Below are 19409 nucleotides of genomic sequence, written 5' to 3' on the forward strand. Positions count from 1 at the left end.
ACAGCAGGAGACCTTGCCTTCACAGCCTCCTACCTGATAGCGTCCCGACCTCATATTTGTCACTCCTCTTACAGTCCAATCCGCCAAAAGATACTGCTTGACCCTCTGAGTTCCACTGTGAAGTGGAGGCATGAGATATTTGTTGTATTTATCTATTTATTCTTTATTGATATACAGTGTGGAACAGACCCTTTTGGCCTTCTGACCCACACCGCCCAGCAACCCCCTACTTAACCCCAGCCTAATCATAGAACAGTTTACAATGACCAGTTAACAAAGAACTGGAATGTCTTTGGACTGTGGGAGGAAACCAGAACTCCCAGAGTAAACCAACACATTCTGCTGGGAGGACATTGGAATTGAAATCCAATCTCCGATGCCCTGAGTTGTAATATCATTGTGCAGGCCGCTGTGTTACTGTGGCATTGTTTTTAATGCCTCTGCAGGTAAAGACAAATTGCCTCAAGTATCCTCTTAATTTAGCTCCATGTCCAGCTAACTTCAGAGATCTGTGAAAATGCACTTACAGATCTCTCTGTCCCTCTGTGCCTTCACACTGCTTTCCAGGGTCTTGGCCTGAAATGTCAGAATTGGAATCAGAATCAGGTTTAATGTCACTCGCATATGTCATGAATTTTGTTTTGTGGCAACAGTAGATTGCAATGCATAATTACAGAAAAACTATAAATTACAATAAGAATATATACAAACATTAAATTAAGTAAGTAGTGCAAAAAGAGAGGGAAAAAAGTGAGAGATTGAGTCCATTCAGATGCAGAGGGTATGAAGCTGTCCCTGAAACGTTGAGTCTTCAGGCTCCAATTTGATATTAATGAGACCAATGACCGTATTTCCCTCCACAGATGCTGCCTGACTTGCTGAGTTTCTGCATCATTTTGTGGGACTGGCTCATACACTTGTGCCTGTCTGAAGTTTAACGTGAAACGCATAGATCTGCCTTGTGGGAACTGACTGTACATCGTCCTCCTATGATTATCCTTTTGGTTTCGGCCATAGATCTAATTTTTAATTGAACTTTCTATTTTTCCCTTTGACCTCATGAACTTTTCAAGTTCAAGTTCAGTTTATTTGTCATTCAACCATATGCATGTTTACCACCAGGTGAAACTGTGTTTCTCCGGACCAAGGTGCACAACACAGTACATAGAACTCACATGCATAACACAAAGTAATATTATCACAAATAAATTAACAAATAATAAGGTGCATTTACAACACAAATTAAAAAATGAACAGTATAACATTACTGCTGCTTCATAAATGGTGAGACCTGGGTGGAGGCTGGGTGTTTGGTAGTCTTATGGCCTGGGAGAAGAAGCTGTTTCGCACCCTAACAGTTCTTATCCTAATGCTACGAAGGCTCCTGCTTGATGGAAGGGGGTGAAGGACATTGTTGGACGGATAGGAGGGATCATTGACGATACTAATAGTCCTGCATATGCAGTGCTCCTGAGATATATCTCTGATTGGTGGATTTGATTTCTAGATCAATGTTTAGTTTTGATCTTTGTCACACTTTGTTGAAATCATTGTTTTACATCCTATGAACCACTGTCATTAACAATTGAGAGTTAATAAAGAAACCATGATTATTGACCCACTATAATTTATGTCAGATTTCTGCATGATAAGACATAAGAGCAGAATCAGGTCATTTGGCCCATTAAGTCTGCTTTGCCATTCCATCATGGCTGATCCTTTTTTCCCTCCTCAGCCTCACTGCGTGGCCTTCTCTCCATAACCTTTGATGCTGTGTCCAATCAAGAACCTATCAATCTCCACCTTAAATACGCCCAATGACCTGGCCTATAAGGCAAAGCAAATTTCCTTTCTTCAGCTGGTCGAGAATCTTTGATTCCCTTTCTCCGATCGTGGTGGGTGCCCAATGATTGAATGTTTTTCGGAGGTTCGCAAGGACTGTCCCAGGAGTGAACGGCTTAACGTATGAGGAGCGTTTGATGTCTCTGTGCCTGTACTTGATGGAGCTCAGAAGTGTGAAAGAAGATTTCTGTGAAACTAAATATATACTGAAAAGCCTGAGTAGAGTGGATGTGGAGAGGATGCTTCCATAAGTATGAGAATCTAGGTTCCCAGGGTATAGCCTCGGAATAAAGAAATGTTCCTTTAAAACTGAGATGAGATGCAATTTCTTCAGTCAAAGGGTGGTAAATCTGTGGAATTTGTGCCACAAAAAGCAGTGCAGGCTAAGTCATTCTTGATGGTTAAGGGGTTAAGGGTTACAGGGAATGAAGCTGAAAAAAAATTATTTACAGATACAGCACGGAATAGGCCCTTCCTGAACAATGAGCTACACCACTCAGCAAACAACCTTTTTAACACCGGACTAAACACAGGACAATTTACGATGACCAAATAACCTACTGACCATCGCGTCTTTCGACTGTGGAAGGAAACTGGAGCATCTGAAGGAAAGCCATGCACTCACGGGGAGAATGTAGAAACTCCTTCCAGATGGCACTGGAAGTCAGCTCCTAATTCCAGAATGCCCGAGCAGTTATAATGTCATGCTGACCACTACGCTACCATCATGGTCAGCAATGGTGGTGCAGACTTGTTGGGCTGAATGGCCAAATTCTGCTCCTATATCTTATTATGGTACTATTATAGTCTTATACTATTGTAGACTTCAGGCTGAAATCATAGCTCTCCTGCCTGCTGGAGGCGACCCAACCCTACTGGTGTCACAATGACAACTGTTGTAGAAGGTGTTCAATGTGGGAGATGAAGATGAACAGTTTGTTTATGTATTTAAAGCATACTTACACGTCTCATTAGCGGGACAGAAGCATGGTCGCATTGTTTATGCCAGGGACCAGCTGTTTGCGCTAATGCCAGCCAATTTAGCGAGCAGAGCGGTGGACACCCCTGCTGAAATCTGGAGGAAAACACACAGAGGATGCAGAGGGGGATCACAAAGGCGAGGAAAGAGGACCGGGTAGAGACAACAGAGACTTATGGAGAAGAGGAGTTCATGGGTAATAAAATGGACGAGTTCACGGCGCTAGCCAGGCGTCAGAGAACATTTCGGGAGTGCAGTGTTATGTGTTTCACTGGAACGGGGCTGCACGAGGACATATCCAATCAAAACTTCTCCATGGACGGCTTCCAGACCATTCTGGCTGACTGGAAGTGCACTGAGAGCAGTAGGTGTAAAGGAGTTGGGTGCTTACTGTTCTGGTTAACAACAGATGGTGCAATCCGGGTCATATTACGATCGAGGAACGGGTTTGTAGACCAGATATTGAACTTTTTACTGTTGGACTTTGGTCATATTCCACCGAGATACAACACTGGACGGCACAGGAAGTTGTTCCTGCCTGTGGCCATCGAACTTGCAGCTACTCCTGTGGAGGGTCAGACACCCTGAGCCAATAGGCTGGTCCTGGACTTATTTTCCATCTGGCATAGTTTGCATATTGTTGTTTGATTGTTTGTGGTTTTCGTATTGCTATATTTATGCTCTATTCTTGGTTGGTGCGGCTGTAACGAAACCCAATTTCCCTTGGGATCAATAAAGTATATCTATCTATCTATCTAAGTTGTTTGGTATAAACGAGAGTAGGGCATGTGTAACACCATAAGACATAGGACCAGAATCAGGCCATCATTCAGAGGTGATTTATTACCCCTCTCAACCCCATTCTCCTCTTTTCTCCCCATAACCTTTGACCTTCTTACTAATCAAGAACCTGTCATCCTCTACTTTAAACATATTCAATGACTTGACCTCCACAGCCATCCTTGGCAGTGAATTCCACAGATTCACCACCCTCTGGCTAAAGAAATTCCTCCTCATCTCTGTTCTAAATGGACGTCCCTCTATCCTGAGCTTGTGACCTTTGGTCCTGGACTCCACCACTGTACGAAGCCTCCTCTTCACATTCTGTCGGTATCAACCTGAGTTCACTCTTTATAATTATGCTAATAGTGTGTGTGGACAGGGAGAGGTGACTTCAGTTCAAATGGCTTACGATTCAAAATCTAACTTGATTTGATCAAATTATCCCAATGTCAACATCTCAAACTGCATGCAAAATGTTGGACTATTCAAAAAATAACAGCAATTATGCACTCTGATGTTCCTGTGTAATGTTTTCTGGTGAAAATAATTAGAAAAATTATTTTCATATATTTACTTTGAGTGCCAATTTCATTACCTCGATGCTGCAGCAAGATGTTGACACTCAGCAATTTGCTCTCTATTGGTTAAAATGCAAAACGGGGACTCTGTATGAGACCAATTAAAAATATTTAGTCAGTAGCAGACTGAATGATAATACTGCCAGCACGCTATAAAGTGCTTTTCCTCATCTGAGCTCTGGCAAGCCAGTCTAAAATGGATTCGGATTGTATGGGGGTGGACGCCCAGCTTGCAGTAAATAAGCTCTTGAGCTTCAACACAAGTAGTCACATGGTTTCTTGATATACTGGTAACCTCTCAGACCTGACATAAACAAGGGGAGGGATGGATAGTTATTATACATCGCGTGGGGGTGTCAATGATACAACAGTGGGTTTTTTTTACAGCAATGGATGCACTTGAGCATTCAAAGGCAGATTCCATCTAATTATTATTAGTTCTTTCTTTGTGAATTTGCGCAGTTTGTTGTCTTTCGCACACTGGTTGTTTGTCTATCTTGTTGGTGTAGTCTTTCATTGATTCTATTGTGGTTCTTGTATTTACTGTGAATTTCCGTGTTATATATGGTGACATACATGTACTTTGATAATAAATTTTCTTTGAACTTCGATTAGAATTAAGCAGAATGGACGGGCTTTATTTGGGGGAGTTTATTGTACTGGCCACCAAACAGACCCGCTGGCAAGATGATAGTAGACTGACTATTGTAAACAAGAGAAATTCCGCAGATGCTGGAAATCCAAAGCAAAACATACACAAAATGCTGGAGGAGCTCAGCAGGTCAGGCAGCATCTATGGAAATGAATAAACAGTCGATGTTTCAGGCCGAGACTATTAGACCACAAGTCCATAAGACATAGGAACAGAATTAGGTCAGTTGGTCCATCGAGTCTGCTCCACCATTTCATCATGGCTGATCCATTTTCCAACTCAGCCCCAATCTATAAGAACACAAGATAATAGACAATAGACAATAGGTGCAGGAGTAGGCCATTCGGCCCCTTGAGCCAGCACCGCCATTCATTGTGATCATGGCTGATCATCCACAATCAATATCCAGTTCCTGCCTTATCCCCATAACCTTTGATTCCACTATCTCTTCCATCTCTTTTTTGAAAGCATCCAGAGACTTGGCCTCCACAGCCTTCTGGGGCAGAGTATTCCATATATCCACCACTCTCTGGGTGAAAAAGTTTTTCCTCAAGATATAGGAGCAAGATCAATATAGAGACCCTTCTTCAGGACTGGAAAGGAAGAAGGAAGCGATTAGAATAAAAAGGTGTGGGGAGGTGAAGGAGGACTAGCTAGAAGGTGATAGGTGAAGCCAGGTGGTGGAAAAGGTCAAGGGCTGGAGAAGAAGGAATCTGATAGGAGAGGTGAGTGGACCATAAGAGAAAGGGAAGGAGGAGGGGACCCAGGGGGAGGTGATAGATCAGGAAATAAGAGAATCCAAAATTAGAGCTTGCCAAATAATTAAAGATACAGGGAATAAAATTTAACAAAGGAAATTTAACAGAGGATCAACAAGGTCAAAAGTACAGCCAGTTTGAACAAAGGAAACTGTAAAAGTGAACAACAAGAAGAATGTCTAATAGATTAGCTGGTAACATAAATATCAGACCTGCACAGGCAGGCATCTCCCAGTCTCATCCCAGCTAACAGAATTCACATTCCACAAACAAGCACACACAAAGTGCTGGAGGAACTCAGCAGCATCTATGGAAAAAGTACAGTTGACGCTTCGAGAAAAAAAGGTGAGGAATAGATCTAAAAGCCGGGGTAGGGAAAGAGAAACACAAGGTGATAGGTGAAACCTGGAGGGGGAGAGGTGAAGTAAAGAGCTGGGGAGTTGATTGGTGAAAGAAATACAGAGCTGGAGAAGGGGTGTCCGAAAGGAGAGAACAGAAGGCCAATGAAGAAAGAAAAGGGGGGAGCTCAACCACTTGTTTCCAACTAATTACCTGCAGCCTATTTAAACCCAGGTCTCACCCACAGCCTTTTGTTCACCCATCAAACCAGCCAGCCTCAACCAGTTGCTCCTAGCATCCAGTTATCGAGTTGCCTTGTCGTGTTTAGTATCTGTTCTTTCTTGTTCTAATGCCTCTTGTGGCTTTTTACTTTGCAGTTTATTAGTAAATATCGTTTACTGCTAAATCGACTGTGCTGCACTGCTTTGGGTCAACCCTCCTCACAATAAAAGCACTTTAACAGTCTGGTAAAATCTATAAATAATAAAAGAGCTGCGTGCTGGTAAAATATATAAATAATAAGAGCTGCGTGCTGGTGATGGAAGGGTGATATCAGAAGACAGAACACTGTTCAAGAACATGAGCAGTTAGAGAACTTCTGTGCAAGTTCTGAAGTCAATCACTGTGCTTTAGAATGGAGAAAAAATATGGTGAGATACCAAAAATGAAAACCTTCAATTCTGTGGAGAGACTGGAAGAACTGGACTGTTCTCATGCAAGCAGAGCAGGTTGAGGGGAAATGAGATTGAAGTGTCCAGTCAAATAAGATGGAATTACTTCCTGTGGTGGATGGGTCAGAAGTGGAATGAAGTAACTTTTAAAATTTAAGGAAAAATTACTTAGTATATTGCTGAAATCCTTCTCCAACAACGCACAAAATGCTAGAGGAACTCAATAGGTCAGCCAGCATCTATGGTAATGAATAAACAGTTGATATTTTGGGCAGAGATCCTTCAGCAGGACTGGAAAAGAGTGAAGATGCTAGAATAAGAAACTGGGGGAGGGGAAGGAGAAGAACAACAGCAAGCTAAAAGGTGAAGCCAGATGGGTAGGGGAAAGGGGATAAAGTAAGATGGTGGGGATAAAATGAGAAGTTGGAGAAGGAAACGAGCTGGATAAGAAGAAATCTGAAAGGAGAGGAGAGTGGACCATGAGAGAAAGGGAAGCAGGAGGGTCACCAGGGGTTGGTGATAGGCAGGGGAGGAGAAGTGGTAAAAGGCCAGATTGGGGGAACAGAAGAAGAGGGAAGGGGAAGGAGAAAAATTACTGGAAGTAGAAGAAATCAACGCTCATGCCATCAGGTTGGAGGCCTTCTATGGTTCACATTCCACCCACCATCCCGGGCCTCTGTGCACTACTAGTCACCAGCCTCCTGGTATTGTGGCATGCTACGCACGTGAAAGGCCATTTCTGATCAAACACACTCCACCAATCAGTTGCCAGCCTATCATGTTAAGACAGTTCATCCAGTCCTTGCTGGTACTAATACATTCCAGGCCCGTATATGTCAGGAAATGTAGTGGAGGCTTGACCCTAACACAGAGCAGTGGAGGCGATTTAATGGTGGGAGATCACTTTACTAATAAACTGCAAAGTAACAAACCACGAGGGGCCACAAAACAAGAGAGAACAGAAGCTAAACGCACAAAGTAACAAGGGAACAGCAACTGGCTGATGATGGCTGGTTTCAATGGGCAAACAAGGACTGTGCTTGAGAGCTGTGTCTAAATAGGCTGCAGGTGATGCGTTGGAAACGAGTGGCAGGTGATCTTGGTTAGCTGGGTGGAGACTGAGAGGTGTGCAGGCCTGAAAATATACTTAACCCTGCCTTTTATCTGTGTATTAATACTAAAAAGTTAGACTATTTCTATCCACCTAAAATTAACTCTCTAAGTTGAATCATGAAGTGAACTGAAACTAGATTAAAAGTGCTTATTTTGAAACTCTGTGTCTAAAATACCTCTTGAATGAAGATTTAAATTGGAAAGGGTTACTTAGGCAGAGAGTGAGACAGTGCTGTGCACATCTTTACTGCATCCCTTTTTCCTTCCTGTGGAGGGTCCATCAGTTTGGAATAGCTCTTGTCCTCTTTGAAGATCTCTCCAATTTCACTGAAATCAGATTCCTTATTCCCATGGCGCTGTTCTGCAATGCCAGCATAAACAACTATCAACAGCTGTAGAGAACTTTGAAGAGTTTGGGAAAACAATGCCGAACTGTGTGTGTATGAATCAACTTCCTCTTAAAGTAGCATTTCAGCACCTCAGTGCTAAATATGTCATTTAGATATTGTTTAGTAAAATAGGTCAACCATGACACTCCCAAATTCCAAAGGCAGATGTTTATGTTCTCTTAACACACAATCATGATGATAAATAACCGGTCTAATTGCTGACAGCAGAACCAAAGAAAATGAATAATAAACATAACTATCCACACTTGCAATGCTCACTCCTCTAATTTAAGTGCAGCGGAATCTTGGAACAAAATGTGAAAGTTCATTAAAGTTTTTGCTTCACTAGAACACAGTTGTTCCCAAATCAGTTTTTCAGCGTGACATCCTGAATACTTTCAACTAGCTTTGCGGAAAGCATTATACATTGCAGACGATGATCTGTCCACATCGTTTAATCGATATATTTTGGAGACCAAAATCTCTCTGTATTCCCGGTTACTCACCAGAATTTTGCTTGTAAAATATCAACTCTTTCCCACAGTGCACTAAAACTAATTTATCTGAGAGTTACATAGCTAAGACCACAAGACACAGGAGCAGAATCAGGCCTTCCAGCCAACTGAGTTGCTCCACCGTTCCATCAAGGCTGATTTATTTTTATTCTTACCCCTCATTCTCCTGCTTTCTCCCTGTAACCTTTGACATCCTAACTAATCAACCTCTTGCTTTAAATATAACCAGTGACTTGGCTTCCACAGCTGCCTGTGGCAACAAATTCCACAGATTCACCACCCTCTGGATAAAGAAATTCCTGCTCATCTCTGTTCTAAAGGGGCACCCTTGTATTCTGAGGCTGTGCCCTCTGGTCATAGACTTTCCTCTGCACGTCCACTCTATCTAGCCCTTTCAATCTACCATAGAGCAGTTAAAAATAAGGGCTAATATCTTGTTATCAAATATTTTATCAGTCAAAAAATTAAAAAAATCTTATATTTGTATTATTCATGTTTTTGTTCAGTGTCTGCATTTTAAGCCAAAATCTTGGAGGCTAGTATTTCACCTTCACTTGCCAATGATTGATATTCTGTTCCGTTTTTATCAATGGAATTTTGGAAATCAGTACAATGCACAGAATCACGTTTATTGTCACTGGCATATGTAAGACCATAAGACATAGGAGTAGAACTTGGACATCTGGTCCATTGAATCTCTTCAGCCATTCAATCATGGCTGGTCCTTTTTTTGTATCTCCTCCTCAACCCCAGTTCCCGGCCTTCTCCTTGTAATCTTTGATGCCAAGTCTAATCAAGAACCTGTCAATCTCTGCCTTAAATACACCCAACAACCTGGCCTCCACAACTGCATGTGGCAAAAATTTCCACAAATTCACCACCCTTTGGCTAAAGAAATTTTTCCACATCTCTGTTTTGAAAGGGCCCTCCTCTGTCCTGAGGCTGTACCCTCTTGTTCTAGACTCCCTCACCATAGGAAACATCCTTTCCACATCTACTCTGTCTAGGCCTTTCAACATTCGAAAGGTTTCAATCAGATCCCCCCTCATCCTTCTGAATTCCAGCAGGTATAGACCCAGAGCCATCAAACGTTCCTGTATAATAACCCTTTCATTCCTGGAATCATCCTTGTGAACCACCTCTGGACCCTCTCCAATGCCAGCACATCTTTTCTAAGATGAGGGGCCCAACACTGTTCACAGTACTCAAGGTGAGGTCTCAGCACAGCCTTATAAAGCCTCAGCATCACATCCCTGCTCTTGTATTCTTGACCTCTTGAAATGAAAGCTAACATAGTTTTTGCCTTCCTCACCACCAACTCAACCTGCAAGTTAATCTTCAGGGTGTTCTGCACAAGGACTCCCAAGTCTCTTTGCATCTCAGATTTTTGGATTTTCTCCCTGTTTAGGAAATAGTCTGCACATTTATTTCTACTACCAAAGTGAATGACCATGCATTTCCAAAGTTGTATTTCATTTACCACTTCCTTGCCCATTCTCCTAATCTGTCTAAGTCCTTCTGCAGCCTACCTGTTTCCTCAACACTACCTGCCCCTCCACCAACCTTTGTATCATCTGCATCATATGTTATGAAATTTGTTGTTTTGCAGCAGCAGTACAGTGCAATACATAAAAATCCTATAAATTACAATAAGTATACACATATATATAAAATACACAAATTAAATAATTTGTGCAAAAAGAGAAGAAAAATAGTGAGATAATGTTCATGATTCATTATCCTTTCAGAAATCTGATGGCAAAGGGGAAGAAGCTGATCCTGAAACATTGAGTGTGTGTCCTCATGCTCCTGTTCCTCATCCCTGATGGTAACAATGAGAAGAGGACATGTCCTGGGTGATGGGGGTCCTCAATGATGGATGTATCTTTTTAAGGTGGATGCTGGAGAAGCCAGTGCACAACTTTCTGCAGCTTTCTCTGATTCTGTGCAGTGGACAGCCACTGCTGTACTGTGCAATTATTGCAAATAGCTGTGGAGGGATTTACACCTTTGTGGGATCTCCTATCTAACAATATCATTTATCATGAAGCACTTTGACACAGGTAACTTTCTCAGGTTAATATTATTTTAATGGATGCAGCACTGTAGGTCATCTCCCGTTGTGATACAGTGTGACTGGGAACAACAGTAGAAGGCATGGATTACAGGGTAAACTGTTAAAATAATGACATTCTTTTATATATTTATTCTTTGTTTGTTTGCCTGCTTGTTTATTTATTTACTTATTTAGAAATACAACGGAACCTTCTAGCCCAATGACCTGCACCGCCCAGCAAAGCACGTACTTAACAGCCTAATCACAGGATAATTTACAATGACTAATTAACCTACTAGATAGAGGAAGGTCCTTCGTTATTTTCTGGTCAGGAGAGATCTTCAACCATGTCCTATTCCTTCAATGTCATCAAGAGGACATGGCCACAATCACCATGAGGAAACATTGGAGATGGATTGGGCACATGATGAGAAGAGAAACCAACTCTATCATTAAGACAGCATCTTATTGGTACACATTTTTGTACCTCATAGCCCCCTACTTTTCTAAGCTCCATGTACGTATCTAAGAGTCTCCTAAAAGAACTCTATTGTATCCGCCACCCGCAGAGCATTCCACGCACCCACCACTCTCTATGTGAAAAGAGTACCCCTGACATCCCCGCTGTACCTACTTCCAAGCACCTTATAATTATGCCCCCTTGTGTTAGCCATTTCGACCCTGGGAAAAAGCCTCTGACTATCCACATGATCAGTGCCTCTCATCATCTTATACACCTCTATTACATCACCTCTCATCCTCTGTCGCTCCAAGGAGAAAAGGCCAAATTCACTCAACCTATTCTCATAAGGCACACTCTACAATCCAGGAAACATCCTTGTAAATCTCCTCTGCACTCTTTCTATAGTATCCACATCCTTCCTGTAGTGAGATGACCAGAACCAAAGACAGTACTCCAAGTGTGGTCTAACTAAGGCTTTATATTGCTGTAACATTACCTCACGGCTCTTGAACTCAAACCCACAGTTGATGAAGGCCAACACACCATACACCTTCTTAACAACACTGTCAACCTGAGCAGCACTTTGAGTGTCCTATGGACAGGGACATCAAGATCTCTCTGATCCTCCACACTGCTAAGAGTCTTACCATTAATATTATATTCGCTCTTCAAATTGAACTGACTAAAATTAACCACTTCACACATCTGGGTTGAACTCCAACTGCCACTACTCAGCCCAGATCTACATCTAATTAATGTCCTGCTGTAACCTCTGACAACCCTCCAGACATTCCAAAACACAACCAACTTTTTTGTCATTAACAAAACTTACTAACATACCCTTCTACTTCCTCATCCAGGTCATTTATAAAAATCACAAAGAAGAGGGGGTACCAGAACAGATCGCTGTGGAACACCACTGGTCACCGTCTTCCATGCAGAATACGACCCGTCTACAACCACTCTTTGCCTTCTGTGGGAAGTCAATTCTGGATCCACAAAGCAAGGTCTCCTTGGATCTCATGCCTCCTTACTTTCTGAATGAGCCTTGCATGGGGATCCTTATCTGAAATCCATATACATGACATCTACTGCTCTACCTTCATCAATGTGTTATGTTACATTCTCAAAGAATTCAATCAGGCTCATAAGACATGACCAGCTCTTGACAAATCTATACTGAGTATCCTTAATCAGATTATGTTTCTCCAAATGCTCATAAATCCTGCCTCTCAGGATCTTTTCCAACAACCTGCCCACTACTGTAGTAAGACTTACTGGTCTATAATTTCCTGGGTTATCTCGACTCACTTTCTTGAACAAGGGAACAACATTTGCAACCCTCCAATCTTCTGGTACTCTTCCTGTCCCTACTGATGATGCAAAGATCATTGCCAGAGGCTCAGCAATCTCCTTCCTCACTCCCCACAGTATCTTGGGGTACATCTTGTTCTGTTCCAATGACTTATCCAACTTGATCCTTTCCAAAAGCTCCAGCACATCCTCTTTCTTAATGTCTATATGCTCAAGTGTTTTAGTCTGCTGTAGGTCATCCCACAATTGCCAAGGTCCTTTTCCCTGGTGAATACTGAAGCAAAGTATTTATTAAGTACCTCCGCTACCTCCTCCAATACCATGCACATGTCTCTACTCTCACTCCTGATTGGTCCTATTCTCACACGGCTCATCCTCTTGCTCTTCACATATTTGTAGAATGCCTTAATGGAATTTTCCTTCATCCTACTCGCCAAGGTCTTCTCATGGCCTCTTCTAGCTCTCCTAATTTCATTCTTACGCTCCTTCCTGGCAACCTTGTAATTTTCTAGAGTTCTAACAGTACCTAGTTTGTTGAACCTTTTGTAAGCTTTTCTTTTCTTCTTAACTAGATTTTCTACATCCTGTGTACACCATGGTTCTTTAACCCTACCATCCTTTCCCTGCCTCAAAGGAACATACCTTTGCAGAACTCCATGCAAATGTTCCCTGAAGATTTGACATATCTCTGCCATGCATTTCCCTGAGAATAATCAGCTCCCAATTTATGCTCCCAAGTTCCTGCTTAATAGCATAATATTTCCCCGTACCCCAATTAAATGTTTTCCCAAATTGTCTGTTCCTATCCCTCTCCAGTGCTATGATGAAGGAGATAGAGTTGTGATTACTATCTCCAAAATGCTCTCCCACCGAGAGACCTGACACCTGACCAGGTTCATTTCCAAATACCAGATCAAGTACAGCCTCTCTTCTAGTTGGCTTATCTACATATTGTGTCAGGAAACCTTCCTGAACTCACTTAACAAACTCCACCCCATCCAAACCCCTTGCTCTAAGGAGATGCCAATTAATATTAGGAAAGTTAATATCACCTATCACAACTACCCTATTATTACTGCACCATTCCAGAATCTGCCTCCCTATCTGCTCCTTGATGTCCCTGTTACTATTGGGGGACGGGTGGGGGATGTCTATAAAAACACCAAGAAGAATTATTGCTCCCTTCCTGTTTCTGACTTCCACCCACAGTGACTCAGTAGACAGTCCCTCCATGACTTTCTCCTTCTCTGCAACTGTGATACTATCCCTGATTAGCAGTGTCATGCCCCTCCTCTTTTGCCTCCCTCCCTGTCTTTTTTGAAACATCTGAAGCCCAGCATACTCAGGAGCCATTCATGCCTCTGAGACTTCCAAGTCTCTTAAACCATCTGGTTGATTACAACTTTACTCTATCATCTGCCTATCCTTCCTCACAATCTCCCTACAAACTGTCTCCACTTGTGCACAAACCACCCCATCCTCTGTCTCTTCACTTCGGTTCCCAACCCCCTGCAAATCTAGTTTAAACTCTCCCCAATAGCATTAGTAAACCTCCCTCCCAGGATATTGGCTCCCCTCCATTTCAGGTACGACCTGTCCCACTTGTACAGGTCACCCCTTCCCTAGAAAAGTTTCCAATGATCCAAGAACTTAAAACCCTGCCCCCTGCACCATCTCCTCAGCCACTCATTCGTCTGTGCTATCTTCCTGTTCTGACTATCTTTAGCTCGTGGCACCGGGAGTAAACCGGAGAGTACCACTTTGGAGGTCTTGCTTTTCAGCCTCCTTGGACCTCAGAATGGTGGTGAAAACATGAGAAATCAAAGACAACTTGGTGCTGTATCACAGAGGCAGAAATATGGACCCTGAACCACAATAGGAAATATGGCCAAGGACAGACAGAGACGGAAAACCTTCATTGCTCCCCTCCATGTAAGTCACTAACCTTCTAACTGGTTCGAGTGTGGGAGGGAATCGGAGTTCCCGCAGGAATCCCAGCACCGGAATTAAATTCCAAACTCCAGAATGCCCCGATTTGTAACAGCACCATACTAACTGTTACACTACTGTAACACGACTGTAACAGCACCGTACTAACTGTTACACTACTGTAGCACAACTGTAACAGCACCGTACTAACTGTTACACTACTGTAACATGACTGTAACAGCATCATACTGTTACACTACTGTGACACGACTGTAACAGCACCGTACTAACTGTTACACTACTGGCAGACTGTGGTTCTTACCTTGGAACCAATACACTGACACTGAAATTGTTTGATATTAATCACAAACTTACCTTGAAGAAAATGAACTTGAGCCAAAATGTACTTATTTTTGTAAAGATTTAAAAATAAACAGCAGCTTTGTTTCAGTGACAATTCTGTTGATGTCAGAAGTGTAATAATAGGTTCAAGATTCAAGTATCACGTTTACATCGAAACAAACAGAGAAATGCGTCATTTGCATTAACAAGCAACACACCTGAAGATGTACTAGAGGTAGCCCTCATGTGGTGCCACACATTCCAGTGTCAACGTCATACTGCCAACCATGGATAGAAAATTACCTTCTTCATTGGGCAAGCCTTTTATGAGGCGCGACAGTATGTTGTTGAACAGACTTTGGGTGTGATTGGTTACTGTTTTCCAATAGAGCTTGATGTGCCTTTGGAACCATCAAAATGGTTTCCATGATGTGTTATTACTGTAGGGTGGACATCATATTTGTGAATGCAAAGTGAAAGTTTGCATCCAGGTGAGATCATAAATTCAAAGAATATGTCGTATTGATTGGATGCTACTGGTGCATCCAATTTTTATTTTATTGATTTATTTTTTGTTTAGAGATACAGCATAGAATAAACCCTTCTGGCCCTTCAAGCTGTGCTGCCCAGCAACCCGTGACAACCCCGATTTAACCCTAACATAATCACGGGATAATTTACAATGACCAAGTAACCCACAAATTGCTACTCAGCACTCAGAGGAAATCCATGCATTCCACAGGGAGGACATAAAGACTCCTTGAACAGGACACCGGGACTGAACTCTGAACTTCGATGCCCAAAGCTGTAATGGCTTTAGAGTTGAATATTGGCTTTTCCTTTTATTTATCGAATATTGAGAACATAAGAAATGGGAGCAGGAGGAGGACAGCTGGCTGGTCAAGCCTGCTCCGCTATTCTGGCCATGGACTCATCTCCACCCATCTGCCTTTTCCCCAAACCCTTAATTCCCCTACTATGCAAAAGTTTATCCTACCTTGTTTTAACTTTATTTACTGAGGTTGCCTCCACTGCTTCATTGGGCAGAGAATTCCACAGATTCACCACTGTTAGGGAAAAGCAGTTACTCATCTCCGTCCTAAGTCTACTCCCCTGAATCTTGAGGCTATGTCCTCTAGTTCCAGTCTCACCTACCAGTAGAAGCAACTTTCCTGCCTCTATCTTATCGATCAGTTTCATAATTCTATATGTAGCCCCCTGGTAAGCCTCAGGCTCACTCAGCTCGCTTTCATTTAGGGGGAGCAGCCTTCGGCCCTGCCAAACTGGGTAATTAGTTTGTGTGGATGCTGTGTGATGTACCCCACCCCACCAAATAACAGACAATACACCAGATTCAATTAAATGATTACACTTTATCGATCTTACTGGAACTATGTAATTAATAGAGATAAACTGTAAAGGGAAAATAAAAGGCACCAAACTTATCAAAGTCCAACCACTTCGTGCACAACAGTTGGAGCTCAATTAACAGAGCCTTCTTTCCACCATTCGATCCCGTCCGACCCCCTCGACCCGCCGCCTGGGACTAACCCAGGTGGCCGACCAGATGCTCCACACGAGTCTGTCTTCGTCTCCTCTCCTCGCTGAAGACTCTGTGCCTCGGACTCCCGCTCAGGGTCTGTCCTGCCGCCCAGGATCACAGCATCGCATCTCCTCTCTCTGTGCCCATCGCGCCTTCTCCTTCAAAGCCTGCGAACAATAGCTTACAGACACACAAGAAAGAATAACATCTATCCCAATTCATCCCAAATGAATACAATTCTCTTTATAACCCAAACAAGCTGCTAGAGAGAGAATTTTCTCAGCAGTTATCATTACAGAAAAGCCATCTTAATTATAACATAACAAAGAAGCCATTCTGTTAGCCTTCGCAGTAACATAAAAGAAGAAACCCCTTACTTGTAAGTTTCTATAAGATCTCTCATTCTTCTGAATTCCAGTGAGTATAGTCCCAGGAAACTCAATCCCTCCTCATAGTCTAATCCCCTCATCCCTGGAATTGACCTGGTGAACCCATTGAAAGGCCTAGATAGAGTAAATATGGAGAGGATGTTTCCAATAGTGCGGGAGTCTAGGACCGTGGGCACAGCTTCAGAATAGAGGGATGCCCATTTGAAACAGAGATGAAGAGAAATTTCTTTAGCCAAATGGTGGTGGTTCTGTTGACTTCATTACCATTGATAGCTGTGGAGGCCAAGTCATTGACTAAATTAAAAGTGGAACCTGAAAGGTTCTTGATTAATAAGGGCTTCAGTGGTCTTATGGTTTTAATCTTGCATAGGTTCAGGGGTTACAATTATCCCTCCCTTCTACTGCCTTCATGACCTGCTAACAAGAATAATCAACTGCTTACAGATGGTTTCTTTTGGATACACTTCCACAGGTGCTGGGTACTTTCTATAGATGCTTCTCTTGCTGGTCTGGCAGATGTTGAGGACTTTTTATTTATTTCAAGGTATCTGCACCAAGCAGTTGGTCTCAGATATGCTTACGTTTTCAGCCAAAACATCTTTGAATGAAGTAACAAACACAAGAGGGACTCAGCAGGTCAGGCAACATCCATAGAAATAAAGAGTTTACGTTTCAGGCCAAGGTCTCCTTCCCTTTCTCCCAGGTCCACTTCCCTCTTCTTTCTGATTCCTTTTACTTCAGCCCGTTATCTTTTCCACCTACTACCTCTCAGTTTCTTATTTCATCCTCTTCCCCCCACCCACCTGGCTTGACCTATTACCTCTAGCTCATCCCCCCTCTCCCACCCTGCACCTTCTTGTTCTGCATCTTCCCCCTTCATTTTGAGTCTTGATGAAGGATCTCAGCCCAAAAAGTCAACTCTTTCCATAGATGCTGTCCAGCCTGTGGAGTTCCTCCAGCATTTGTGTGTCTTGCTTTGGATTTCCAGCATCTGTAGAATCTCTTGTTTTTGAATAAGGACGGACAGACTGTGAGAAGTGGGGGCCATGGGGGGGGGGGTGAAAGGACGTTCTCATTGGAAGAACAAATCCACAGAGCATGTTCATCTCATATTTCTCCCATCTGAATAACAATGAGGAACAATGCTTAAGATACCAGTTCCTAGAACTGTAAAGTTTCATATTTTATCATTCACGTTGTCTGAAGGGAGACTAAGCTGCAGTAAGTGGGTGGTTGGCTTATAGGATTACAAATGCACCATGGTGCAGGATGCCACTCTTAAAGTTAATCATGTTTAGTTTTTAACCATTTTCAAAAAAGCCTTCCACCTACTTATCACTCAGCTGATGCAGCCAAGTATCAACAGTCAGGATGCCTGCTTTCTGCTGGCATGTGCTGCCAGCTGCACGCCATGAATCAAATCAAATCAAAGTATGATCATAAAGTCATCTTCTGGGGTGCACCACAACCTGGTATGGAAGTTGTCCTGTCCAAGACCAGAAGAAGCCGCAGAGGATCGTGAACACAGCACAGAACATCACACAAACCAATCTTCTGTCCTTGGACTCACTTTACACCGCACGCTGTCGGAGCAGTGCTGCCAGGATAATCAAGGACACGACCCACCCAGCCAACACACTTTTCATCCCTCTTCCCTCCAGGAGAAGGCTCGGGAGCTTGAAGACTCGTACGGCCAGATTTAGGAACAGCTTCTTTCCAACTGTGATAAGACTGCTGAACAGAACCTGACCTGTATCTGGGCCATACCCTCCAAATATCCGGACCTGCCTCTCGTTTTTTCACACTACCTTACTTTCCCTTTTCTATTTCTATTTATGATTTATAATTTAAATTTTTAACATTTACTATCAATTTGTAATCCAGGAAGTGCGAAGTGCATAATCAAATATCGCTGTGATGATTGTACGCTCTAGTATCAATTGTTTGGCGACAATAAAGTAAAGTAAAGTAAAGTATAAAGTGTGATGGATTATCTTCTGATGAACTAGCTGATGATTTATGACCAGAGGACACAGCATCAGAATAGAATGGCAATGAGGAGGAATTTCTTTAGCCAGAGACTGGTGAATCAATGGAATTTGTTGCCACAGGTGGTTGTGGGAGTCGAGTCATTGGGTATATTCAAGGCAGAGGCTGATAGATTCTTGATTGGTCAGGTCATGAAGGGATACGGGGAGAAGGGAGGAGATTGGAGCTGAGACGGAAAATGAATGCAGCTCCCCGTATGCTTTCCATCGGTGCTGGGTTGAGCATCGAGCTAACAACTCTGTTCCATAAATCAGATAAGTGCAAGGTTGTCGTCCAACGTGCCAAACAGGTGTAGGGAAGAACATGATGAAATGGCAGAACAGACTTGATGGGCCAGATGGATATAATTCTGCTCCTGTATCCTTTGGTCTTATGATCTAATTCTACTCCTATGTCTTATGTCTTATGGTCTTATGACACAAGGCACTCTTGAATAGCAATAAGCATAATATAAAATCCATTCTGTCAAAGAAAATCTGATAGATTAGACCATGGCATAGTGCATAAAGTTTCTAGGCTAGCACTGGTATTGGTATCGGTTTATTAGTGTTTGTATCATGTATCAAGATACAGTGAAATGTCTGTCTTGCATAACCTTCCAACCTGATGTCTATGGACCCCACGGTAAATGGTAAGGTCCATGTCATAAAAAAGGTTGGCGACCCCTGATATAGATCAAAACATTACACAGTGTATTGAGTTGGA

Source organism: Mobula birostris, chromosome 17 (genome assembly GCF_030028105.1).
Source record: "Mobula birostris isolate sMobBir1 chromosome 17, sMobBir1.hap1, whole genome shotgun sequence".
Lineage (NCBI taxonomy): Eukaryota > Metazoa > Chordata > Chondrichthyes > Myliobatiformes > Myliobatidae > Mobula > Mobula birostris.